A 26,709-nucleotide genomic window follows, 5' to 3' on the forward strand; every position below is an offset into this window, starting at 1 on the left:
ACTACTGCATGCCAGATTTGGCGCTTTTTGCCGACAGTCGGACGCAATCAGCAAAGATCCTATCGACAGTCTTGATGCTTCCGGACCGGATACGATTGAACTGATAATTGTCCAGAGAAGTATTGATAGAAGTTTGTGATAACTTATTCATAATAAGAGACGATAATCGAGGTAAAACTTATTTAATTTGACAAAAAGTGCTTCGACCAAAAGCGTGATATGTAAAAAAGCATCTATGTATAAATCTAATTTTCTATCACTGCAAATCTTATTTTTATTTTTTACTCAACGTAATATAAAAATTCCGTATCGTTTAAGAAAAAAATAAGCTTATTTTTAATTAAAATATGCAATAATATTTTAATCAAATATGCTCTTTATAATTACATAGCCAGACAATCACAAAATGTGCACGAATGTTAATGAATTAGTCTTTCGTTATGATCGCCAATAGCTCGTTAATTTCGAAATTCCACAGACTAATTGATAAATACGAATGCGAGATAAATGAACGCATTTGAATGTATTCGAGCGAATAACGGACACACACTTAATACACATAAATCTTTCACAAGCTTGTAATTTACATTGAATGATCTTTTTTATCATTTAATGATGGTTCTTTTATAAATTACAACTTGTAATTTAAAATTACATGTACAGTAATCACATGATGTTTTTCACAAACGATAAACAATGCCCCTCGCATCTAAGGGAGACAGACACGTTTCAGAAGAATGTAATTAATAAGGCTTTAATGTGTCGTCAGCTGCACCTACAATTTTTCATGCTCGCAGTTCCGATGCCGTCTCTTCTATAACCGCCGTCGTAGCAGACCGAAATGATGGAAGAGGCGCCAATGTTCTTGCTCCGAAAAAGAGAGAATGAGGAACGAGCGAGGGTGATGGTGATACCGAGACGAGAATAAGACGTATAAGAAAGATAAAGCGAAAATGCACGCGCAAGCTTGTGTTAAGTTTGCGAGATTATTCACACATTAATCGCTATACGGTATTCGTCATTCATCAGTCCCATCACACATGACGGTATACTAAAGATTAACGATGATTATACAAATACAGATAATACACGTTTAAAGATTTAACGAACTATAAATATGTTATATTAACGTTTAACGAGCCATTAGTGAATTATTTAGCAATAACAGAAATACGTCTGCTTCCTCTCAAATTTTATTGTAATTTTTTTTATCTCGAATATAAATTATCATTCACAAGGATAACAAATACTTCTTCCTCACCATAATATTTTCGATATAATTATCCTAAATATGCATTTTTATCTTCTCACGTCGATGTATAAAATCGCATAAAACTGCATTTACCGAGAGCTGCTTCGCTGCAGCAGATGCAATATACGATCTCAATATGAATGTTGGCTATTCTGCAATAGGGGCTTCTTCCCGTATTCTCGCCATTCTTTTAAGCAAATACCATATATTTCTACTCCATCTTTTCTCTGTACACGTGGACTCTGAGAATAATAAATCAAATTCAGCTGGAAAACGATTACAGAGATCTGACACTTTTGCCACTCTTTTGCGTCCGAGAGAAAGTTATTCATTTTTCCCCGCAAGACGCATGGAGGTTTGGGCGGGGGGGAGGAGAGGAGAGGGGGGGGGTATACACATCTGACATTTACGATATATCTCTGACATTAACCACCCCCCGTCGAATGTGAAAGATGGCTCGCGCATTACGCGATACTCGCCGTTTAGGGGAGAAAGAAAAAAAAAAAATAAATATCCGAGCCGCGTAAGGGTTGGCGGGGATATACTTTTAACATCCCTTAACATGCTCCAGCATCCCTCGGCTACACGCTCCATCGCGTCTCTCTCGGTCGGTCGATACCGATGCCCGTCAGGCAGAGTACCCTCCCGCCCTGTCCACCTCTCTCCCTCCCCCCTCTCGCTTCCCATACACTCCCGCAACCCCAGCGCCCTGCACCACCGCCGACCGACCCCCTCCCTCCCCACCAATTCCCCCGTGCTTTCTATCGCCGACTCTGCGTGTTACGTCAGTGGCAGACCGACCTCAACCCTCCCGCTTCGCCCCTATCACCAAACCTCGATTCCCTCGTTCTACCTCAACGGCCCTCCTTTCAATGACGTCACAGGGCGCCCCACTCTTCGCTCCACTAAGTTCACATATCGCAGGATATTATGTATATATTACACATATGTATATGTATATTTATATATAATGTTATATATATTAATTACCAATGATCAACATTTTCGGGTGTCTTTCACAAATCTGGTTACTCTATTAGCCTAAATTCTTATCATTTATCTCTCTCTTTCATTTTTTCTCGCTTCTCGAATCCGGCTTCTATCCCATTTTCTTTATCTTCTTCTTCCCAGCCGACAGTCTCCTTTCCTCTCGTCGCGAATTTAATTAATGCAAAGGAGTCTCTTCTGAATATCAAAAAGTTCCATCGCTGAATACTACGTAAGAATTTCAAGTTTTGCCTCTCGAGCTTTGATTTGCAAGTAGCTTGTCGATTTTAACACAATTATAATTACATAAAATTAAATTTAAATAATAAATATAAGATTGACGCAAATAATAAAAATTAAGGAATATTTTACATATAATTATTTCCACGTTACACATATTTAAGCTTTAAGTTTTTAAAAAAGCGTGATCAAGTATCTCTCGCGATTAAAAATTAAACTTTTGTACGTCTTGTCAACGCGGTTAAAGGAAAATCTCCAACATATTTTTTCCTCCTGTCCTTTAATTACGCTAGCGAAAACAGAGATATTGGCGGGGCCACTTTCAGGATTTTTTCCCCTAGCAGAAATTGCCGGACGAGTATATCCGACGATGCGGGCATTTTAATATGCCGGCTCGAAATAAGACGTAATAAAGGCGCTCGGATAAGAAACGCGGGGGATATAGTTACACGAAGTGATAGCAAATTACAAGCTGCCCCCGCGCGCGGGCAAAAGACAAAACCAATGGGGGAACGCGATGACATCGTGCTTCTTGCGGAGTGCGCCGGAATGGTTGTCCCGGGGTGGTTGCTCGTGCAATCTCGCGATGCGGACGAGTTTGCTGGCTCTTGCTCGCGCGACCACGAAGAAGAGCATGAGGGCGGCGACATGTGCGAGAAGCATCGACAAGAAGCATCGTCGTGCCGGCTGCTGTTACCGCGGCGGTCGAAACTACTGTGCATCGTGCGGTTGACGGTTTTTCGTGCGGTGGTTACAAAGGCCAGCACGATCAGAAAAAGAGAGAGACAGAAAGAGGGAGAAGAAAAGAGAGGGCTCGCTTCGATACGGATCGCAAATGTAAAGGCTGCTGCTGGATCCCCCTTAGGAAGAGGGAAAGGATAGCCGGATGCAACGTTGGGCGTTGCTCTCTCTTACACCCCAAGCTCACCGGAGCGGGATAAAGCTCAATCCCGATGAGCTGACTTGGCAATTTCGCGGCGCTCGACTCTTCGGCCGAGGTTAGTCCGGTAATATTATATCGTGTACCGGCTTTTACGGGCCGCGGGTGGCTACTTGACCCATTCTACGCGGCCGGATAGGTTATTGATTCGAAAAAAAGAGGATGAGAACGCATCGGGGAGAGTAAGAGAAAGAGCGAATACCAGCGACGTAAAGAACGCGATGCGAATGAGGCGAGCGTAGAAGGGATAAATCGCGTGCGGAAAGCGGACTGAAGATTCGGATATGAACGGTATCGATGCGGAAAGTCGATGGCGGCGGTGATGCATGGCAAAAACGTGGGTAACATTCCGATCAGCGGCGGGATCGCGAGAATTGGAATCATACGAATAGCTTTATTCGGGCAATCGACGTGGCGCTAGAAGAAACGTTAGCAACACAAGAGACGGACAATTCCCGATGTGACTGTACAAGACATCGTTATAGGAAGGATGCGTAGCGAAGAAATTGCAGAAAGAAAGAAATGAAGATAACGTAAAGAGAATGCCGAGAGAGAGAGAGAGTCGCTAGCATACAGTAACACGATGATAAAAATAGATACGCTATTATTGTAAAAACTTGATATGAGAGCAAGAAAGATTTAAAATGCGAACAAGAAAATACGAAACATCAAAACAGGGAAAGAGAGAAGAAGAGACCGCTATAGAAAGAACCAAGAAAGAGCAAAGTAGAAAGTGAGGAGGATGAAGTACGCCGGTGTCTCGGGATAGTAGAACTTTTAAAAAGAAAAATGAGCGGAAGGAGCGATGCGAGGAAGACAGGGGGTGAGAGACGCGTGCGGAAAAGGGGAAATGCGCCGAGATGCTGCACGAAAATTCTACTGTCGCTCCTTAAGAGGCTCCCATTTGCAAATTCCACGGACTTTTCCTTTTCTCGATCGCGTTGCGCGTTGTTATTCTATTAAACTTAAACTTATTGTTAGAAAAATAGCAATTATCTTAACGGAAAAACATGAGCGTAGAAGAAAATTAGAAAATTATTTTATAAATTACAAGATTCTGGCATGTAAAAAAGTCGAATACTTTATCTCAACAGAAATTGACGTTGAAATATAATCGTCAAGTTATATTGCAAATCAAAGATAAACTTTATACGATGAGAAAAAATCCATTAAAATTTGAACAGTATTCTTGTCGTAGAATTTATGATTCAAAGAATATCCGATGGCACTGTAACGCCAGATGCGATAGAATAAGAGACTGTTGACTTTTCTTGACAAATAATAATAAATCTTCGTCTTCTAAAATATATATATATATATATTGTATATCGACTTCGCGAGTTTCGGCGCGATTCCAGATGTTCGTTGCGATAACGTAATTCGCGTTCGATGGAAACATTGTTTTCCTCGTCGCCGCAGGAAATTCTTTTATTGCTTTCTATCGTGACGTATCCCATCTCACAAGTATTGAAGCCATTTTATTTTCAGCAAATGTACAAGGCGCGTGTGTTATCCCCATCGGCCGGACAGCGCCGGATCAAAGATGGTTTGACCGGAACAGAGTCGTGCAGAATCGAAAAGAGCATTTCTCGGATGCACGCGGATTGAATTAGGATTTCCTATATTGCTCGACAAGGATACATCGCGCGTATGATGTCAAACGGAAACGTTTGGGAAATGGGTCAGCATCGTGTTTTTCTTCTGTAAGAAAATATAACGATATTATATATATACATCCATGTATACGTTTTTATACTAGACACTAAAGAGAGATTGCCGAGAAAAGTTATAAGGTCAGAAGTTAATCTTAAGTTTCATGAAAGGTTCAACGAATTCCCGATATTTGAGATAGAATTACATACAGCTGCGAGAGCAACGACGTATATATAGCTCAGGAAAGTATAGAAGGTTCTAATAGTTTGTAAAGCACGCTCTCCTCTCGCGAAAAAAAGGAGGCCAGAGGCGGTAGCGACAGGCAGCAGCGTGAGGTTAAGCAACTTGACCCGATCCGTAGAATGTTTCACCTGGATGGGAATCGTCCCCACCGCTCCGTCGGTCCGCACCCTCTTGACGTCACAGATGCACCCGATGACGTCACGCCGCAACGTCACCGCGCTGCCGGTTGGCCCAGGTCAGGGCTCATTCCCAGGGACGTATCGCGCTGAGGGGATGTCGACGGCGTGCAAGTCACACCCCTCCTCCGATTATGATCGGAGGGATATTAGCCGTGGGTAATTAATTACCGAAGCAGTGGCGGGGTTGGATTCGTTAATTATAGCCGCGGTACTCGTCGTGAATGTTCGAATATTAACGAATGTACTTGCCCCGGTGTTGGCGGAGCGATTAGCGTGGGCGTTAATAAATCACTCGGAACGCATTAATTTATTCTGAGATTAGTGTTAATAAAGGATTAGACAATACCATTCGGTAATGAATACTGTGGATTAGCGTGGAATTAAATGTAGATTACTTCTCGCGATTAGCAAGAATTAATTATCGAGACGTGGAGTGCGATAATAATGCGATAATAAATTATTTATATATATTATTACGTGGTAACATACAATACTATGTCATCAAATTTTGTTAAAAAGTATGATAAATAAATATATCATTAAAAAAAATATATTTTCCTCATATACAGTTAATATAGAATAATATCGAGATGTATACAATTTTATCGTACATATGATTCTCTCTATCTTGATATCGTACCGTCTTGTTATCGCGATTGTTGTATAATCTTATATTGAAAATTGCTATTATTAAAACAGGCTACTTGTTTTGTTTTTTTTCTGTAAAAAAGATCCCTTTGACTAAATTAAGAACTTGCTGTGTAAATAAAACGATACGCATGACGTCGATTAACTGCTACGTCGACAGCACGCAAGTCATTCCCTTCACGAACGCGGAGCATTAGCCGTAGGCAATTAATTACTCAAATATCCACGCAACACGGTGACGCGTTAATTATACTAAAGGTGTTTGTAAATACTCAAACGACAACACGTACGTTCTGACGACAAATAAACGCGATAACGTATACGCAGCGTCAATGACGGCATATTGCGCCTTGCAGTTACTTTTAATTAGAACAGGAGTATGTTTATGCTTTGCTCTCTAAGTGGAGAACTCATTATCTATGTCATTAACTCTTATTCGCGAAGCGCTGAAATCCCCATGAAATTTTGTCAATTTCATTAATATTCTGTAGGAATCAATCTTTTATTTTTTATTTCATTAAATAGTTTACAAAACACATAAGATAAAAAGAGTAATTAATGCAATAATCAGGAACATCATTGATGTCTGGATAACGACAGGATTATCGATATAAAATCGCAGCTTGTGCATTTCCTCTCGTCACGGAATAATTATTCTCCGATTACGATCGATCACGCTATTACCAACGTCAGCGAATCGTCTTACATCATCTCGAGACGGTTACCGGCGATTTTAGGGATGGGTTCGGAAGGTCGGAAGGAGTTCGGTTAGCGCCACTTTATGAGTGGCCTCCTTATCGAAATGCGATAATTTGTTTAGCCGACCGCGAAATCGCTCTTCTCATCCCCTCTGGCCCCCCACTCCTCGCTGCACCATCCCCCGCTGCATCGACCATTGTCCCCGTTTCGTCCGCGTACACATTTTCGTCACCTCTCGATACCGCGTTATCGTGCGCCTGACAGGACTGACATTTTGGCATCATTACGATGTAAATGAACGCAGAGTGTCGATACTTCGGCTCGGGGTTACACGGCTCGTTCATTATTTTCCGCGATCAAGCATCCGTCGAATAAGTCCGCCGAGATACAATCCGGATGAAATTTTATTTTTGCGAATTACTCTCGCGCGACACTTTTGACATTTTTTCCCGCTGTCCGATTTTTATTCGGATCATATCGAGAGGGAAATATTTTTTTCTAGAAAACTTCGAGAGAGAGAATTTTTTATACAACCAGAGCATAAGAATCACGATAAAGCCTAAATAAATAATAACTTATTACAATTTAATCTTGTAGCATTTAAAGAAACTAACAAGATTATGATATAATGTACGATAATAATTAATCAAATCATACGAATGAGAATTCGCGGATCATTATCTGATAATATACGAATCTGTCTTTTGCCATAGTTTTGCATAGAGAAATGTTTGTTTTTAACTCGCTTAACTAGAGAAACAATATTTACTTTGTATGATTTTCAATATTTTTATCAAGTCTTTATATATATATATATATATATATATATATATATATATATATATATATATATATATATATATATATAATTAAGCAATAACGTAAAAAAAAATGTCTAGGCAATAGAAATGGAAATTGTTGCAATGTGCCGTTCTAACGAAGCCGATTAAAACATTCGTTACGAGTTTTGTTTAAATCCAAGAATGACGTATACGATTGAATTTACATCGAACTGTTCATTTTACATATCGCTACGATGACACGTTCGCATCGATTGGACAGGCTCGGATTTCCAATTATTTTGACGGAGGAAGCCCCGAGACTGTCGTATGCGGTTTGGATCACTCGGAAACGCAAGTGAAGAAACATCTGTCCTGTGATAATCTTGAGACGGGATAAATTACCGGGAAGCGCGCGGCGGTTTCCCATATTTGGAGGAGACGCTAACAAGGTCGAAAATAACAGTCCTACATCCGCTTCCACATGTGACAATTTCCCACATGCGAATGTGCGGAAATTTTCGATGTTTCTCGCGGGCATCGCTTCTATCTACCTACCTACCGGAAATTAAATTTTGATAGCGTCTATAGAATCACTTCGCAAAATTCCATTTTAAATCAGTGTTTTCACAAAGTTTGGCAATATTCGTTTATATTCCCGATATGCGCGCAAAATGGCGTTACAAATCAACTCACCAGACCAAGAGAACATGTACAGTTTAATCAATATATTTTAGTTTAAACTGCTATATAGCGTGTTTTTCTCAGCGATGATTTTTTTTTTGTATATTAACAGAGTGTACGTTAAAAATATTAGCACGAAGATAAATATCTTCTGTCAATTTTACACGAATCTTCAAAATCGTCATTAAAGATCACGAGAATTATTTTAACGAGATTATTAACGATCAAGATGAAGGGAACATTTAAAGTTACGGCCACTGTGAAATATCGGGAATGGCGAATCGCGCGGTCCAATTTCGAGACTCGAGCTCTAAATTACCAAGAACTCTGCCGATTCTGCCATGTACAGTGACGTGACAAGAACAGCGGTAATAACGCCGTTATCTGGCGTGCCACGTGAACATTTCCCATATCCGCCTTATCCGCCTATATCGAGATTGGCATTAGCATGTCCGCACGTGTGTATGGTCCAATTAAGCGATCACGCGTTGTCGGACACGCTTTGTACGGATCGCGCACTGTCTTTTCAATAACGCGGAGTCGCGAAAAGAGAAAGAATATCCGCGTTCGTTACCTTCGCTCTCACATTAAATTTACACAACCCAAGTCACGGTGAATAGCGCGACGCGGACTTTCCTACTGTTTTCCCTACGCAAATAGGCACAGCGTCTGTAGGAAAACAGGTACTGAGATAGAAAGATAAAATCGGGCACACAGAGACGTCTTTTCAAGAGAGCTTCGCAGCGGAAAACTTTTCCACTATATATATATATATATATATTTATAACCTGAATTCTTATGTACTCCCTTTATTACGTATTATCAAATTAATTTCACAAATCGAACGTAAATTGAATTACACGCGTAACGCGATACGGATGCCTTATGCGTAATTAATTTGCTTTTGAATCGAGTATTAGAGCTGAACTATCGTGTGTGATAGATATAGATCAGCGACATTCATCGATAAATGCATAGTGTTCCCTCTCTCTCTCTCTCTCCGTCTATCTGTGTATGTATTATACCTGGTGTATATATGCAGGTACGGATCATTAGCTGACGTTAAGCGAATATGCATGTAGAGAACCATATAGCAAGCGAATACTCGTCTAGGGAAATGCCCGTATGAGCAAATGGAGATATATATATATGGATCTATATGGCTATTACAAATACAGATATAGTTATAGATACGGCTACAGTTGTACAATTTATAACGCTTACACGAACGCATTTTTTTTTTCTCGAACAGTAAACATGGACTAATTATTATTTGTTCGCGATGGATCTGTAAATTGAACCATATATTTACGAGCTTTGTGTGGGATATATATATATATATTGTTATGTATTCGATAGAATAATTTTTTTTACCAATACATGTATAATGTAATACAATGCTTTTGATATTTTGATACTTTTACGTAAGTAATTATATTCAAGAAAAATTGGTTTTCCGAGCAACTTGGAATATTTGTATTATTCTCTCTTTTTCTTTTCTGCATGCAAATATATAATAGATTCTTATTATTTATATATTATATAAATTTAAGTTATTCCTCAAATCAAACGCGAAATACAAAATCGATAAATGCATATTTATAGGTATGCTTTCCGTATTTCTGTAGTTTATTGTAAATATATGTGTGCACGCACGGCGAGTATCATTAGCCAACGTTAAGCGAATATACGCATATGTATCTTCGTAAATTGCACCGGCGGGTATCAATTTTGATACGATGTATGCAAACGACGTGCGCGGTTAAATGCTCGTGAGAGGGAACGCGCACGTGACGATTCCCAGGCGCGATGGATTTCCGGGTGACACGATTTTACGCACCTCTTTATGAAAGGAATGCCATCGTAGAACACGATTTTCGACGAGAAAATCTGTATACACACATATAGAATTTTAATATTCATAATCTTGTTGCGCGCAAAAGCGCTGTCAATATCGAATTGTAAGCGTAATCTTTTGAAACTTTCAAACTGTATATTCAAAAATGTATTTTATACGTGAAATATCATAATGTAAAGTACTAAAAAAAATAAAAATAATATATATTTTTATATAATATTATGTAATATATTTTTTTAGGATGTGTATGTGTGTGTGTGTGTGTGTGCCTCATTATCCTTACTCTAATCGCTGCAATGTCGTGCTATTCGGTTAACGCGAGACAAGAAAAGTACGAAAATATTAATTTACTTTCGCGATAGTAACACGTTTTGGCGTAGCAATTTGTCCCGCGCGTCCTGGAAAATGCAAAAGCATAAACTTTGTAATTTAGTTACGTTTTCTCGTTCACGCGCTACGCTCACGTGGCGCATGCAAATGTTATTACTCCCGTCGATTCAACGCCGAGTATCAATTCTGAAGGTGCAAATGAGAAGAAAAGAGAGAGAGAGAGAGAGAGAGAGAGAATGCGAAAAAGAGGCGCAATGTAATTTTTCGAAAATATTATTAACTCCAGAACAATGAAATCGATTTTACGTCGTGTTATGGTGCAATTACATTTCTTTCCCTCGAAGCACAAGTTTTTAATAAAGGAGCGCAATTTCGTCTTTCGTTTCGAGTAAATTTGAATTTTGTAGTCATTTTCATCTCAATTGGACTTTGTTATTAAAATAAGTTTGAAAATATTCCTCATGAGACATTTACATAAAATTATCAAAAAGTATATAAAAAAAATATATATATACCTACGTATATGAATATTAAAATTGATAAATAGATTTTTTTTAATTTATCGGATACTACATATACAATCATCATATGCCAGGATGATAGCTATTTTGAAACATATAATATCTTTTTAATAACAAATCGCGTGATAAATTTCAATCGGAACTGTTAAATCGAACGAATTAAGAGAAGCGAGTATTAAATGGGTGCAGTAGCTTGGATAGCATCCGGATCGGTATTATATCGCATCTCTTCATCGCGTTGGGTACATTTTATATCATCGACGACTGGAATATAAAAATGAAAATAAAAGCACGCCGGTTATGGGACATAGTATCGCAGACGCGCTCGCGACATACGCGTATATATTCGATACGATATGGTGTTGTTCGGAAATCGATTAACCCATATACGCCAGGAAAATATGCCTCGCTCGAATATTCGTGTGAATTGTATGACCGTGTCGCACAGATCCCTTTGTAACGTTATTGCGCACACCGAGGTGTGATCGTTACAACGCGAGCACGATTGATATTGGATGTAATGCATCAGATGTAATGTGCGATAAAGCGATAAAGAGATCGGATGCCTGTGATTCCCGGCAATAGTTTAAGCTGGCGCCTTTGTCAATTTCGCATTAAGTTGGGTTAATCTAAATTCGTTATGCTACCGTTACGTATCAAAGAGAACGTGCTTGTAACGAAAATCAAAGGCGTGCGACGCGATGCAAAGTTCAATCGGATTACAGAATCCGATGTATTATAGCGGACGAAATGCGTAAGATGAAGTTACATACGCGCGATTTACGTATTACAATACGATTGTGTTATTCTAAAAATTTTTGTTTTTTTTCTCCGTTTCTACCGCGAGTGATCTTTTCACCGTACGACTTGCGAAATTTAAAGATGCCTAAACACACTGTTGGATTAAACATCATTCTGTTTGCGCGCACAAAGTTTGAATGCAAACCCGTATAAACAATACGAAATAAACGCGCGAGCGATCGCGTCGTTGAACGATCCTCTCGTTTCAAATGTCTCTCGGAACCGCCAAAGCGCCGGCATCGCTCTCGTCACGTTGGCGTATTTACTGTAATCAGACCTTAATTGGAAACCGGGTGCTCCGCACTCCGTGGACAAGGCGCTTCCTTCCGGTACAACTCACGCCAAGATTACTCGATATTCGCGAAACTCGCAAATACACGCGAGACGTTTGAGAGGAGCCAATCAATCGTCCGCCCCGCGCTCTTTCCCGCAACATGAGGAAATTTCTCTCGCATGCTCACCAAGAGCTCAAGTAATCACGAATCGGTACAGTCGCATTTGAGGAGACTCGAGAACTCGCTTGGCAAGAGGAACAGATTTTATTAGTGACGCACAGACGGGCTGCACAGACGGAATCGACTATCAATATATTAATGTGTTTCTTCGAGATATGTAAAATAACGTAATTTCATTACGTTGTAATTAAGCTTTTTCTTCATGATATCGGATTCTTTTAATAATTTTGCGGTCGAATGGCGAATTCAACGGTGCATTAAACATAGGCTTATATCGAGAGGACCGATTTCCACCGGTCATGCATTACGGTTTTATAACAGCGCAATCAGCTTTGATTAATAATTGCAGCGCAGGATCGTAAAAGTGCGCTAAAATGTGTCACGTATGTTTGTACCCTTACCGCCAATCCCTTTGTCATCATACATGACACCCGTTCCGTTCATTAATCGTGCGATCATCAATGATGAGCAGTTGACATTACTCTTTACCGCTCGTATTCTTTAACTACGTAACAGACGTAAACGCAGAAGTAATTATTAAACATTAAGCACTTTCTTGATATAAAAAAAAAAAAATTTTTAATTATTCAACGCAATTTGAAAAAATTGTGCGCGAAAAATTATGACATACTATTTATCAATGATAGTAATATGTCCGTCTACATTGCTAGAGTTTGAAATTCAAGTTTGCAAACAACTTTTAACTGGCAACGATATAAAGTAGTAAGAGCGAAGAGTATTACGTAGTCTCCTTTCAACAACGAATGCGCGGGAAAACGCGAATAGCGTTCTCGTTATTTTGTCAAGCTATATCCCGCGTAATATCCGAGAGACGGGAAAGTTCTATGAACACGAAATCTCTTTCGTTAGACATGCGATAGACATCGCCGAATTGAAAATACATATTTTCCACTCACAAAACGCTTCTCGCGGAAATGCAATGGCGCGAACGTATATGGTGTATTGTCACGCGTGCACGTGAGTGACGCTTAAAATCATGGGATAGACGCGGTCGTTTTATTCAGTCTGTTCGTTTCGGCCCCATCGCCATGTGATAGACGCCGGCCATTACTTTTGACATGTCCTATACACGCATTGCACCCCGTTCCCACCTTCCATTCTACCCTTTCCTGAGATTGCACCGTGTCATTTACCCCCGCTTTTACAAATCACTACAGAAGGATCGCTTTCGCCCCTTCTTTCCGCGTCTTTTAGCAAAGTATGTACGTCGAATCGTATCAAGTCATCATGTTTCGGCGTTTATTCATCGAACGCGATCGAACGCGCCAACGAGCCCGATAAAAGTTTGTCCACTCTTGATAAATTGCGGTCACGACCATTTGTCAACTCTTATGGTTATTTCTAGCATTACGGCCGCTCGATTTATTAAGCAATATTTTATATAAGATATAAAGGATTCCGTTAAACACAATTTTTCGACATTGCTACGTAAATAATTCTACGCGTGATACAAATCTGTCTTGTACAAATAGATAGGTACCGTAATTTTTTATTCGTGAATATTTTTATTTATAAAATATGTATAAATATAATATATGTCTCTCTATAAAGTGCAGTAGCCATGTATTATTTCGAATACTACTATTTGGTATCTGTAATCTCAAGCAAATCCAGTCTGCTCTATTATTGAAAATCGATACACGTGCAGCAGTGCATGCTCAATGGAGGAGCAGAAATAAATCTTCAATGAATAATGTTCATTCACGCGAGAAGCGCTATTGAGAGGTATTTAATAACTCCGTCATCGAAATGCGAGCAAGGAAAAGACGTAACCTCTATTGCAAATGAGAAAATAAAGGTAATAAATACACGAAATATTTTTTAACACGCACGTTTTCATCGAGCCTGGAGCGTAAATTTTACGAGCAAATCATATACAATGTTTGCCTTTTACTTCTTTCACTTTGTGTCCTTATAATAAGGTACGATCCTTTATATATAGAAATATTTCTAATAAAGCTTTGTCAACAGTTGTATTTTTTCCGTTACTGTACATAAAACTATATTAGAATTAATAAGTAATTATTATTTATTAACGTTGCAAGATTAACAATGCTTGTTTCGAGCACGTGAATGAAGAAGGCACAATTAACGAAGAATTTGATGTATCATGCGTATTTAAAGTAGAAGGATCATCTATAAAAATTTCTTCATAATTCGCTTTGTAAATCACTCAACGTAACTGACCGAATACATTTATGGTATACGTGAATACTGAACGTATTCGAGAAAAGGGCGATGAGATTCGCGTTCGAAAAGGCCAATTGAGTTTTTTCAGCACAAAGAATGTCTCTTCTATTCATCATGAGCGCGCAAAGGAACACCGCTGTGGAAAATCATCGCCGCTGCTTATGCCAATGTTTTCATTTAACTTACCTCGTATATGTACGGCTCTCTCACGGCATTTCCGCCCCCACGAGTGCGCCGTAATAGCCCCGTTTTCGTTCTGAGAAGGTACCCCGTGCGTGTTGTGCGTCGGGGATAATCCGGATTGAAAGCCGCGACGCGCACTCTCGGCTTAATAGAAAACCGCACGGTCCCGCGTTATCTGCACGTATGAAAACGCGCGAGTCCCCCGCACGCACCGAATGTACCGCAATTTCAGGGATAACAGGCGAGAAAATAAAAGCGCGAGTGGGAAGTAATAACGCGAGGGAGTCCTCTTCTCGTTCGAATATGCGCGACGATTATACGTTACGTCGAGCGTGATTCTCCCTCGAGAGGAGAGATGCGTCCACCCGCCATCCCTTCGTTCGCTTGCTTCGCGAAATGAGAATAATAATTCGCGACCGTAATAAAAAGCGAATGAATTGTCCGAATGAATTTCGTATGTCGCGGCGGACAATAATTCGCCATGGCGGGGCGCGGCGTGACCGGATTATCACATTTATACGACAATCGCGGGAAATATAACATTCGGACGGTCGGCAAAAAATATTACTTGTCCGACGAATCGCGGGATTTGCGTTCAATTAAGAGATCGAAATCGTGGAATCGGGTTAACCGGGTGATCCATATTCGTAAACATTATTCAAACAAACTTCGCCAACTATACGCTACGCACGAATTGTATAGCATAAATAAAACTGTTTTTCCATTCCATGTATCCCGCGGTAGAGATGCATCTAATTGGTAAAAGAACACGCAATCGATAGCAGCCAACGAATTCGCTCTGTTGGATGAGTTACGCGCTAGTTTAAATTCAACCAGTTGCAAATCCGTGCGCAGGATTTTCGAGCTTAAAGTTGAAACGAGGCGGACAATAGCTTTTATTAAACCGCCGAAGTCGCGACTTGTTAGAACTTCCCGTGTCGCTGGCCGTTAATGAAATAGCGACGGATCATTTATTCTCCGCGAGAGAGATGAAGCGGAAAAATTAACCGCTGATCTGAAATTCATTGCGTGCGAACGAAGTTAAAAAGGTTCGGGCGACAAACGGAAAAAATATCGTCACTTGCGGACTTTCTTGCGACTTTTGCGACCCATGTACCATATAAACTTTATTAGCTCGAAAATCGATGTAGGCGAAAAGAGACAAGTTCGTGGCTGTCATTTGGTAGTGCGATCCCAGAACGACGATCCGTCTCGTAAGAAGACTCCTAGGACGGATACGTCGTTGCTGGCGCCGATCGCCACTTTCCACCCTTATATAGATCCTCCTCTCCGTAGGTAAATAAATACATTCGTCTCATCTCGGAAATCGAAATAAATATCACGCTATCGATCTCAATTTCAGCAAAGTTTCGGTGATCGCCGCATATTCACATGGTGAACGATACAACTGGTGTTGTCACCAGCCGATATATAATCATAGTAATATATGTTGCGACTATTCAGTATAAATTATAAAATCTCTTCGGCGAATGTGTTATAAAAATTCTCTCATTTTGAATTTATCCATTTGCTGTTACGTAAAAAAAAAAAAAAAAAAAAACACACAGAAAGTATGACGCGAACGAGGAAAAGCATACGAAAAATCGCCGGTCGGAGTCATTTCTGTGACAAAACTTCCCGGTAACTTTAACGAATGTCCACGGACTATCTGCTTTATCAAGCCGGGCATTTCGTGGCCTCACGCGCGCGACACTGAGAAATGGAATTTTTTTGCGGATGATGAATACAAAATCATTCCGAATTGCCAGAAGCGAACCAGCGTACGTAGATAGTTCGCGTAGCGTTTTTGTTCGGCGACGTCTCATCAGCCGGCGTCGCGTCGACCTAGCCTTCCAACGGCGTCGGCCGTCATTTATTATTCAACGTGAAAAGGCGAGCCATTTAAACGCATTGAAATTTTTCGCGAGTCATTAGGAAGAGAAAGAGGACGGCGATTTTGATCCCCCTAGAGTTGCGAAGGACGCGTCGCGTCTGAATATACGCGGTCTCTATCTCCTCAAGGCCCGTCGTGCGGTCATTAAAAAGAATCATCGTCGTTTTTCTATCGTTCCTCCTATCATGTTCGAGAAAAGAACGTGGAAAGAAATGCATTGAAGGCAGAATAGTGTCAAAAACGACTCTGCTCCGACCTTTTATCTCTTTTTCTATGCATAAATAAATCAATTAACTCACCGAAAGTGCTGGTCCTTTTTTACGATTCAGACCTGCAACAAAATAATAGCAATTAAAATATTGTAAAATTGCATAGCGAAGAAATTTAATATTCAATTGCAAAAATTCAAGGGTTAGATTTTAAGATCACTGTCATCCGTGTAAAAATGATAAACTAGTAGACGTGAAATTTCGATACGAAAGCAACATCTGTTTCGAGATTAACCTTGGAAGTAAAGGCGATAATTCTTCGTTCATTTTCTCGCATTAAAATCAATAATAGACAGAAGGAAACAAAATCCAAGTACAGAAAAGGAGGAAAAGTAATCGCCACTGTCGACGCAACCACCTGCCGCCCTTCCTGTCGGTCTTCAGGATTTCAGTTCAGTAATTGCCGCGGCAATTACCACGAATTACGGCGATAATTACTGTCATTATGCGGTGCAGTAATTTTGGTAATTACTACGGTAAATCGCAAGTTCTCCGATTGCAACCCGTCCTGCTCCTCTTATCTCTCCCTTTCTTACGGTCAGTACCGGCTAACTTTTAAGTTATCCTATCCAATGACCGACAACGCCACGAGGAATCAAATTTCCGTCCGGAGGTAATACGAAGCCGAGGTAATTATATACGCGCAATGCAGGGTCAGTGGTCAACACAAACTGTGAGATGTCGTAATTCGACGGTAAAGCGCGCCATATGCTTAAGTACACACTTTAAAACCAACACCAGAGATATTATCTCTTAAGATTAAGAGCGGTAGTAAATTATATAGCAAAAATGGAGAAAGGCGCTAATTAAGAACACGAGCACTACCCGTGTTTTTCTTTTGCACGTTATTCGCGTCTGAAGAGTCAGTTTTACCGAATAAGTACGATTCGAAATTAATTCGAGGGGTTGATATTCCTCGCAGTTATTAGCTGCCTTCTGTATTTTTACAATCGACGAAAATTCGCTTTAATAACGAAATGGCGCTTTTATTCGATTCGGTTTGATAATGAAATGAAAATAGGCGAGAGTGCGCACGGAGAGAAAGAAAGAGAGAGAGAGAGAGAGAGAGAGAGAGAGAGAGAGAGAGAGAATTAAAAGTTCTAAAATATTGTAAAAATTCTCGTTCTTTAATTCATCCGCGATCTTTCTCTTTCTACAAGATTTGCCATATCAAATTATTATCGTTATGTAAACGGTAATAATAATCTTAATTGAACGGCAGACAAAGAATGATGAAAAAAATAGGATTGACGGAAAAACATTTAAAAAGGTATCAGATGTAATTTATACACGTATGCTCTGATTTATCTCGTGCCAGGGGATTTTAAAGAATAAATATTACGCTAACGACGACAAAGTGTGTGAGCTATGATTTGTCGCCGTATACGGAACATTCGATCGCAACGAATCGCTCTACCTGCATAGCTCCATTTCGATATTCGAGACACGAAGTTATTTAATGGGCTACAGTCTGCAAAAGGTACTACGAACGCAGTCGCGCGACAGTAACGACAGAAACCATATACTATGGCTATTCGATCCAACTTTGCGCTTTGTCGCTCCGAATCACCTTTCATCCGTTTCAAGATCCATAGCGTTTCGTCTCTCGAGCGACCATCATCGTTTGAAAAATATGACGAGGGTATTAATCGATAATTAATCAATACAATGAAAAATATTTCATTACATTCCGCGAGAGATTCAATGGAGCCTAATATTTTTAATATTCTGAAAAACGCGCAATGAAATGATCATCGCTGTCGAAATTATTTCGAGCTCAGTATGAAAGACATTCTTGACATTGTCGCTGATCGAAATGTCATTGTTGAATTTGATGTGACGATTGCTTAATCGGAATGATGCAGTCAGCGATGCTGCGACCGATCGGTGCAGCCGGTGCGTTGAATAGCATGTTGAATTGTTAGCGGCTATTTGCGAATTTATGAACCGGCGACGATTTGCGCGCGCCGGTCAGCTTGTTCGCCTCGCGCCTTCGTGTTCGCAGCAAAGATAGATATTCGAAAAATTTTAGTACCGAAACAATGTAGAGTAGCAGTACGTAATACACACACACACAATACTGCGGTTATTAAATGTAGAAATATTTTAATTAACAAAAAGTTACATAATTATAAAAAATTATATAATAAATATTAAATATTAAATATTAAATATTTTATACAAATAAAAGCCATATATCAAACTTAAATATAATCGATACGGCGCGAACCGTTTTCCTCACAGAAGTATATCTCTCACTTGACATTTCCATTTTCCATTCTAAATCATGTACCCTTGATTTTTTTTAGAGCGAAGGGAGACGCTAGTTAAAAACCAATTCCGGCGATACGCATCGACCGTCGAACAAAATATTCAAATTACGACTCTTCCAAGTTGGCCACGATGTGCCCCTGCGGGATTTAACCGTGCGATATTTTTACCCTCGACACGTCTCGTTCATCCTCCCATCGTTCCCTTACTTAAGGAAAAGAGGGATCGTATCCAGCGACTCGCATGAGCGGACTGGCAAAAGGCCGCTCGTGGAAATACCGAAAGTTATGAAAGTTTTATGACAGACTATGAGAGAACGTCAGAAGATGCGCAGAGTAAGGGGGGAGGGCGGGAGGAGAGAGAAAGAGGAAAGGAGAGGGGAAAAAAAACGAGAGAGGAAGGTTTGGCATTGGTAGGATAGCAGTTATGGCTATCCTACGAACATATACGGCGAGCCAATTTTTTCGTTTGATTATTCAACACGCGCGAATGCATCTCGATCCTCTCGGCGATTGCATCTCTAACGGCCGGCCGTGGACTGAAATTTTGAAAACGGAAAAAGGGCATCTGTACGTGGAGAGAGCGAAATTCAAAAGCCACGTGATTACGGTCTGAAAAATGTAACACCTTTCCCGAAGGCTACTTTAGATTTTTATCGTTGTATATAGAAGTGATACCGACCGCGGATTCTTCGAGACTCTTAGATATGTAAACTATCGGCAATTTGTTATCGCGTTTCGCGAAATAGATCGTCGAGGGAGTTACCGTAAGATAGTAGGGTGTAAGAGAGGACGACGAGTCGCGTCTGAGAATAAGGCGAGCGTAAGCGATAAATCAAGACTCGCACGATAATGAAATTCAATGCTTCGGGCTCGGGTGTGTCAGGCGAGTTTTATCAAAAGCGCCTATTTATCTTTCTTACAAAACAGTTTGAGAACAGTTCGCTCATAAACGGCATCGGACGGAGAGATTCTCGTCCTCGAGTCGCTCGGTTAGCGCCGCCTTCTACCGCAAGACGAAACTGGGACACCGAGATTGATGGTTTTTCTTTCATTCTTGTGAAGTTCCTCGTAAATACTCTACCGACATTCATAAATTTCGTAAACATCTTCAGGTGGAGATGTCCCGATACCCAAGACTCTCGTGGATCGTAATACTCGAGATAATTTTTAAATCTTGGAAATTTCATTGGAATTTTACTTGAAACTTAAAAGAATATACAGAGTGTTCAAAAAAATCATTCAATATTTATATGACAGATAGGATACACGATATTGAGTAAAAAAATCTTAGTAAACATAGATCGAAAGTGTGTGTGTGTGTGTACATTATGATGCTGCGAAATTTAAGCACTCGAAAAAATTTTTGAAGTTTTTATATATGTATATTAAGATTGATAAAATACCAATTTTTTATTAAACATAATTATATATTTTTTAATATGAAATAATCAAAAATCAATGATTTTTGAATGCATTCCATTTTTAATGCACATTTGTTAATAAAATTTAACAATAATAAATCAGCGTATTAATACCCGCGCCTTGGCCCTTATCTGTCAAGTTTTCTTTAAGTTAGAATATGATAGTTTTTAAAAGCAGAATCGATATAAAGCGCATTTGATAAAGCAAATCGAAGAAATAAAAAATTCTCGAGCGTATCATTCTTCATGTCAAGTGACAAAAACAAATTTAAAAAAATTCAAATAGCATAAAACCCATTTGATTTGACAACCGAAATTCGATTCCAGTCTTTTATCAAGCTTCTTTGTTCTCGTTGTCGTGTCTTCTAGTCCCTCGCGCAATTTCCTATCGACTTACTTTCCGCAATCACCGTTATCTTCTGTTTTCACTGACAATACAACACGGGTTAACTAAAATTGAGGCTTTCAAAAAGAGAAACAAAATCAATTGAGCCAAAAACAACGATCGACGATAAATCCTGATATCTCGAGAGCAATCAGATTGCGCTGTTTTTTCGATTTCTGTCTACCGAGCAGACCGCATCTTACATAATCGCATGATCCGCAAAATTACAGATAAACGTAAAAGGTAAACGAGATATGCGCAATCAAAGCAAAGGCTAAAAACGGTTAAGCTAGATCCGGTTACGTTATAAATAAATTTTAGACTCAGAGAGAAAGAGAGAGATTTAAAACTCCACATTTTGATCTCTCTTTGTCGTATTTCCGTTCTCGTTTACCTCTTGCAAATTTCATTAGATTTCATCAGCCCGTACGAAAGGTCGCGATAGCAACCGATCTGACTGAATTCACGATCGACAATCCCCCACGGATTAATCTTCAAAGAACCGGAAATGCACATATTAGCAAGCGGAGGTGTCCATCGGAATACGCGAATACGTATTTGGAGTTTACAGAATACCAAACGCAACTTTCACCCGCTCCCTCGTTGCAAACCCGCGCAGAATCCCCTCGTAGAGGAAAGAGGAAAGGTAGGAGGGAGCGGGAGCTCGATGCTACGTATGCAACGTATTTAACCCGCTCTTTACGCCTCGACGGTCCATGGCGTGATTCAATTACATCGCCGGGGGTGAATGTTAAAGGGGGCACTGTCGAGGCCTGTACACATCGAGGATGACGACGCCGACTCCCCTCGTTTAGCATCCCCATGTTTCGTGCACCCACAGATTTCAGAACGAGAAAACGTTTCCGCTTGCGTTTGCAAGTAAACTAAAGTTCGTTTACACTATGTCGTGATTTTAACGATCGCGAATCGATATATGTTAAAATTTTATAATCATAATTAATTGTAATTGCTATATATAATATTATCGTGTTTATCGCAAATCTATTTAATCTTAATTATTTTATAAGCAAATTGTGGAATTGTGGAATTTCTCATCAGCAATGTCTGCGATTGAAAACATAAAATGTAAGATATAATTATAATTAATGTTTGCTAGAATATAGTTTTCGATTAAACGTTGTTAATTTTTTATTTCTTTTTTTTTTTTTTTTTTTTTTTTGCGAAATTAAATTTTGTGATGTCCATCTCTCACATCTCTTTATGATGCTTATCTCTTGCATCTCTTTATGGCTGCGAATTAATTTCAACATAGTTCCTATACATTATGTGCATATCACATATGTCTTCATAAATATTACACACGCCTTCTCATGGATGGTTTCCGCAAAAACAGATTAAACTTTCGTCTCTAAAGGGAGACGATGCAGCGCAAAGTACATAAGAGTTTATTGTGTAACAGGCTTATGGATCACGACAGGAAGAAGGTAGCAGCGTCGACTCTCAAACGCACGTTACCATCCATGTGAAAATTTGACAATAACGTGGCAGCGGAAATTAATTTCCGCAAAGGTGGGTCGGTTGTACCGGGAGCATTATCGCGAGATCCGTGACCCGGCTTAGAACGGGATGCGTGCTTATGGACTTGCTTTTACACGTACGAGCGTGTAATTGTTCAGAAAGATGCGACAATACGCGTCGCGAAAATTTAACAAATGTGCGGTCTAATGGCGGTCATTATTCAACGTTTGTATAAACAGACACGATGGAAACATAACGTTAAAATAACGTACATTCGCGAAACAAGGAAATCAGTAATAAACACTGTTTACAAATATAAAACATAATATTATAATAATATAATAATATATAATATATAATATATAATATATAATATTATAATAATATAATAATATAATATATGCAAGTCTTACGAATAAAATTTAGAGAAAGATTAGAAAATTTTTATTTTATTAAATTTATTGTAATAATATTTTATGTCGATATTTTTAATATACTGTATTAAATGATTTTTTTATACCTATGATATTTAGAAGTTACAGATATATATAAGATATTTAGATCACAGCAGTTATTTAAATTTTTTTATATTCATAAATAACAATCTCGAAAAATAATCTCGAATAATGAAGTTTAACGGATATTTAGAATGCAACGAGTACCGAGTTTTTCTATTAATCTCAATTATCGCACGCGCTGCTAATATATTCATTTTAATAACGAAATCAATGTGTATATCATTAAAAAAGAATCAGGACAGCTCATTATTCACGACTACGCTACGTAACACATTATTCAACGTAAATATGCCTGGGGTATGAATTATTGAAATCATATAATAATATAATAATGATAAAGTCACACGCGTATGGATGCGTTTTATGTATACATTAACCACGTTATTAATTTTGCAATATGAGAGGATAAATACGATTATTATGTCAGCCATGTTTATGGAGTACCTAAGGCAGTGTTTCCCAATGTATATGTTGCTGAAACTCAAGAGCTTAACGGTCCCCTAAGGGATGCAAGCTCTTTGGTAGTACAACTAGAAAACATCAAGACACATTGTTATGCGACTGAGCGGATATCTCCTCTTTTAGAGATTCAACGTAGTTTGTACATATTACATACGTCTTTCTATATATATATATACATATTACACGCATCTTCCCATAAATAGTTTCTGCAAAAACCAAAGAATTTAGTGTAATTTAATTTTGTTTCACGTCGGCTATTCTATTTTGTTGCAGAAAAAAATACAGAGTTTATAATTTAAGCAGATATTTTTAATATGCATAATATGTCCTTAAGAGGATGCCGGAGCGACGGCCGAACTCCGACGGGTTAGCGCCCTCATCTAAGCGTAACTAAAATTATCGATAATACCGACCGAAATTATCGATAGTATCAATAATTTTAGTTCCGCTGTTACCGATAATATTTCTGCATGTTTTATGCATATTTGAAAGAGAATTGTGTTCAATATGATGAAATCGGACAACATCGTGTATTTCTACTGCTCTATTGCCTCGCACGCATATCTAAGCGTATCTAAGCGTATAGATAACAGTATAACATAGACACGTGTCTGCCTTTATTGCATATTTGAACACAATTGCACACACTACTTATATGGGCTTATATATATATATATATATATATATATATATATATATATATATATATATATATGCGTGTGTGTGCCTTTCCATATATCTTTCCAAGAGGAATAATATTTGGCCATGTGTGTGTGTGTGTGTGTGTGTGCATGTATTGTTATATATATATGTGTGTGCCTTTTATATATATATATATATATATATATATATATATATATATACATACATACATACATACATACATACATACAATGGCACAATACATATATATGTATTATAATATATAATAACGGTTATATTGCTAATCTTACATAACTATTAAATCGCATCCGATTCAAAATATTGTAAAGCAAGCAGCACACGTAAATTGCCTCTGGAATACTTTTTACAATAACCAGCACACGTAAATCGCCTCTGGAATATTTTTTACAATAACCAGCACACGTAAATCGCCTCTGGGATATTTTTTACAATAACCAGCACACGCAAATCGCCTCTGGGATACATTTTACAATAACCAGCACACGTAAATCGCCTCTGGGATATTTTTTACAATACCCAGCACACGTAAATCGCCTCTGGGATATTTTTTACAATAACCAGCACACGTAAATCGCCTCTGGGATATTTTTTACAATAACCAGCACACGCAAATCGCCTCTGGGATACATTTTACAATAACCAGCACACGTAAATCGCCTCTGGGATATTTTTTACAATACCCAGCACACGTAAATCGCCTCTGGGATATTTTTTACAATAACCAGCACACGCAAATCGCCTCTGGGATACATTTTACAATAACCAGCACACGTAAATCGCCTCTGGGATATATTTTTAACCAGAACGCTCATGCAAACCGCATCTGGTATGAAATATTTACAACCAATTCACGAAAAGATCGCTTCTGGGATCAAATATTTCAACAATATTTAGAGCGCACATGCAAACCGCATCTAGTATGAAATATTTACAACCAGTTCACGAAAAGATCGCTTCTGGGATCAAATATTTCGGCAATATTTAGAGCGCACATGCAAACCGCATCTAGTATGAAATATTTACAACCAGTTCACGAAAAGATCGCTTCTGGGATCAAATATTTCGGCAATATTTAGAGCGCACATGCAAACCGCATCTGGTATGAAATATTTACAACCAGTTCACGAAAAGATCGCTTCTGGGATCAAATATTTCGGCAATATTTAGAGCGCACATGCAAACCGCATCTGGTATGAAATATTTACAACCAGTTCACGAAAAGATCGCTTCTGGGATCAAATATTTCGGCAATATTTAGAGCGCACATGCAAACCGCATCTGGTATGAAATATTTACAACCAGTTTACGAAAAGATCGCTTCTGGGATCAAATATTTCGGCAATATTTAGAGCGCACATGCAAACCGCATCTGGTATGAAATATTTACAACCAGTTCACGAAAAGATCGCTTCTGGGATCAAATATTTCGGCAATATTTAGAGCGCACATGCAAACCGCATCTGGTATGAAATATTTACAACCAGTTTACGAAAAGATCGCTTCTGGGATCAAATATTTCGGCAATATTTAGAGCGCACATGCAAACCGCATCTGGTATGAAATATTTACAACCAGTTCACGAAAAGATCGCATATAGATAATATATAACACACATAGTATGCTCGGATCAGAAAGAGACGGACAGAGAAGAATGGGCAAAGCGAAAGAGGATATGAGTGTAAGTGAGCAAGTGTCTATATAAGTGCCAAAAGTAAGAAAAGAAAGGAAATAGTTGGATCTTTCTCCGTAGCAATACTTTATGCTCACTAATATTTAGCGACTGATGTGAATTATTAATCGATATATCGTTGTACAGCCATTCCCTCGCTTACTCATTCCTATTCTCTCTCTCTCTCTCTCTTTCTTTTTTTTGCCCATGTCTGTCTATTTCTTTATAACAAAAATACTATATGAGTACTAAATACTATGTGCATCATATACATATAATGTGTATGTTCATGTATTGTAGTAATTCTAAATTCTATTTAAAGATTAATTTTATGTTACAATTTTTTTATACAAAGGTCTTTATGTTGTTTTCTATTTAGGAATTGCTTTAAAGATATAATCAAAAAATAAAAAAAGAAACTTGAAATATTACATTTTTATATAATATTACATTATCATACATATATTTTTGTGTAAACTGCACGGAAAAAAAATTCAATTATATCTAGCGACATATTAGTATATAGTATACATTAAAACAATTCCTTCTAGAATTATGGTATATAAATATACTAACCTTTTGACCCTTATTCTTTTTAAAGAAAGTCTGCGGGCAAAGCGAGGCAAGCGTTTCTCATTACATTTTCGCCCTATTATATGAACACACTATGACTACACAAACACAACACTCGTTTTTTAAATTCGACGCGTTATAACGCGTTATAACGGTTGAGCACATTTTTGCGGTTATCTCTCGTTACGCGTATGTACACAACACGCGCGACTGAGACTGAGACTGAGTACTGCCGCGCACTGATATTATCGCATGTGCCTGGCTGTGTGCGTGTGAATAGTACAGTCGCCTTATTCCCCGATACGTACATACATACTTAGATACATGCATGCTACAAATATCGCGTAATAATAAAAACAAATGCGCATCTTTATAAACGAATATTCTGTAACCGAATAAAAAGTTATTTTCATATTGAT

Source organism: Polyergus mexicanus, unplaced genomic scaffold (assembly GCF_030449975.1).
Source record: "Polyergus mexicanus isolate NDT 795.1 unplaced genomic scaffold, iyPolMexi1.0 SCAF_4, whole genome shotgun sequence".
Lineage (NCBI taxonomy): Eukaryota > Metazoa > Arthropoda > Insecta > Hymenoptera > Formicidae > Polyergus > Polyergus mexicanus.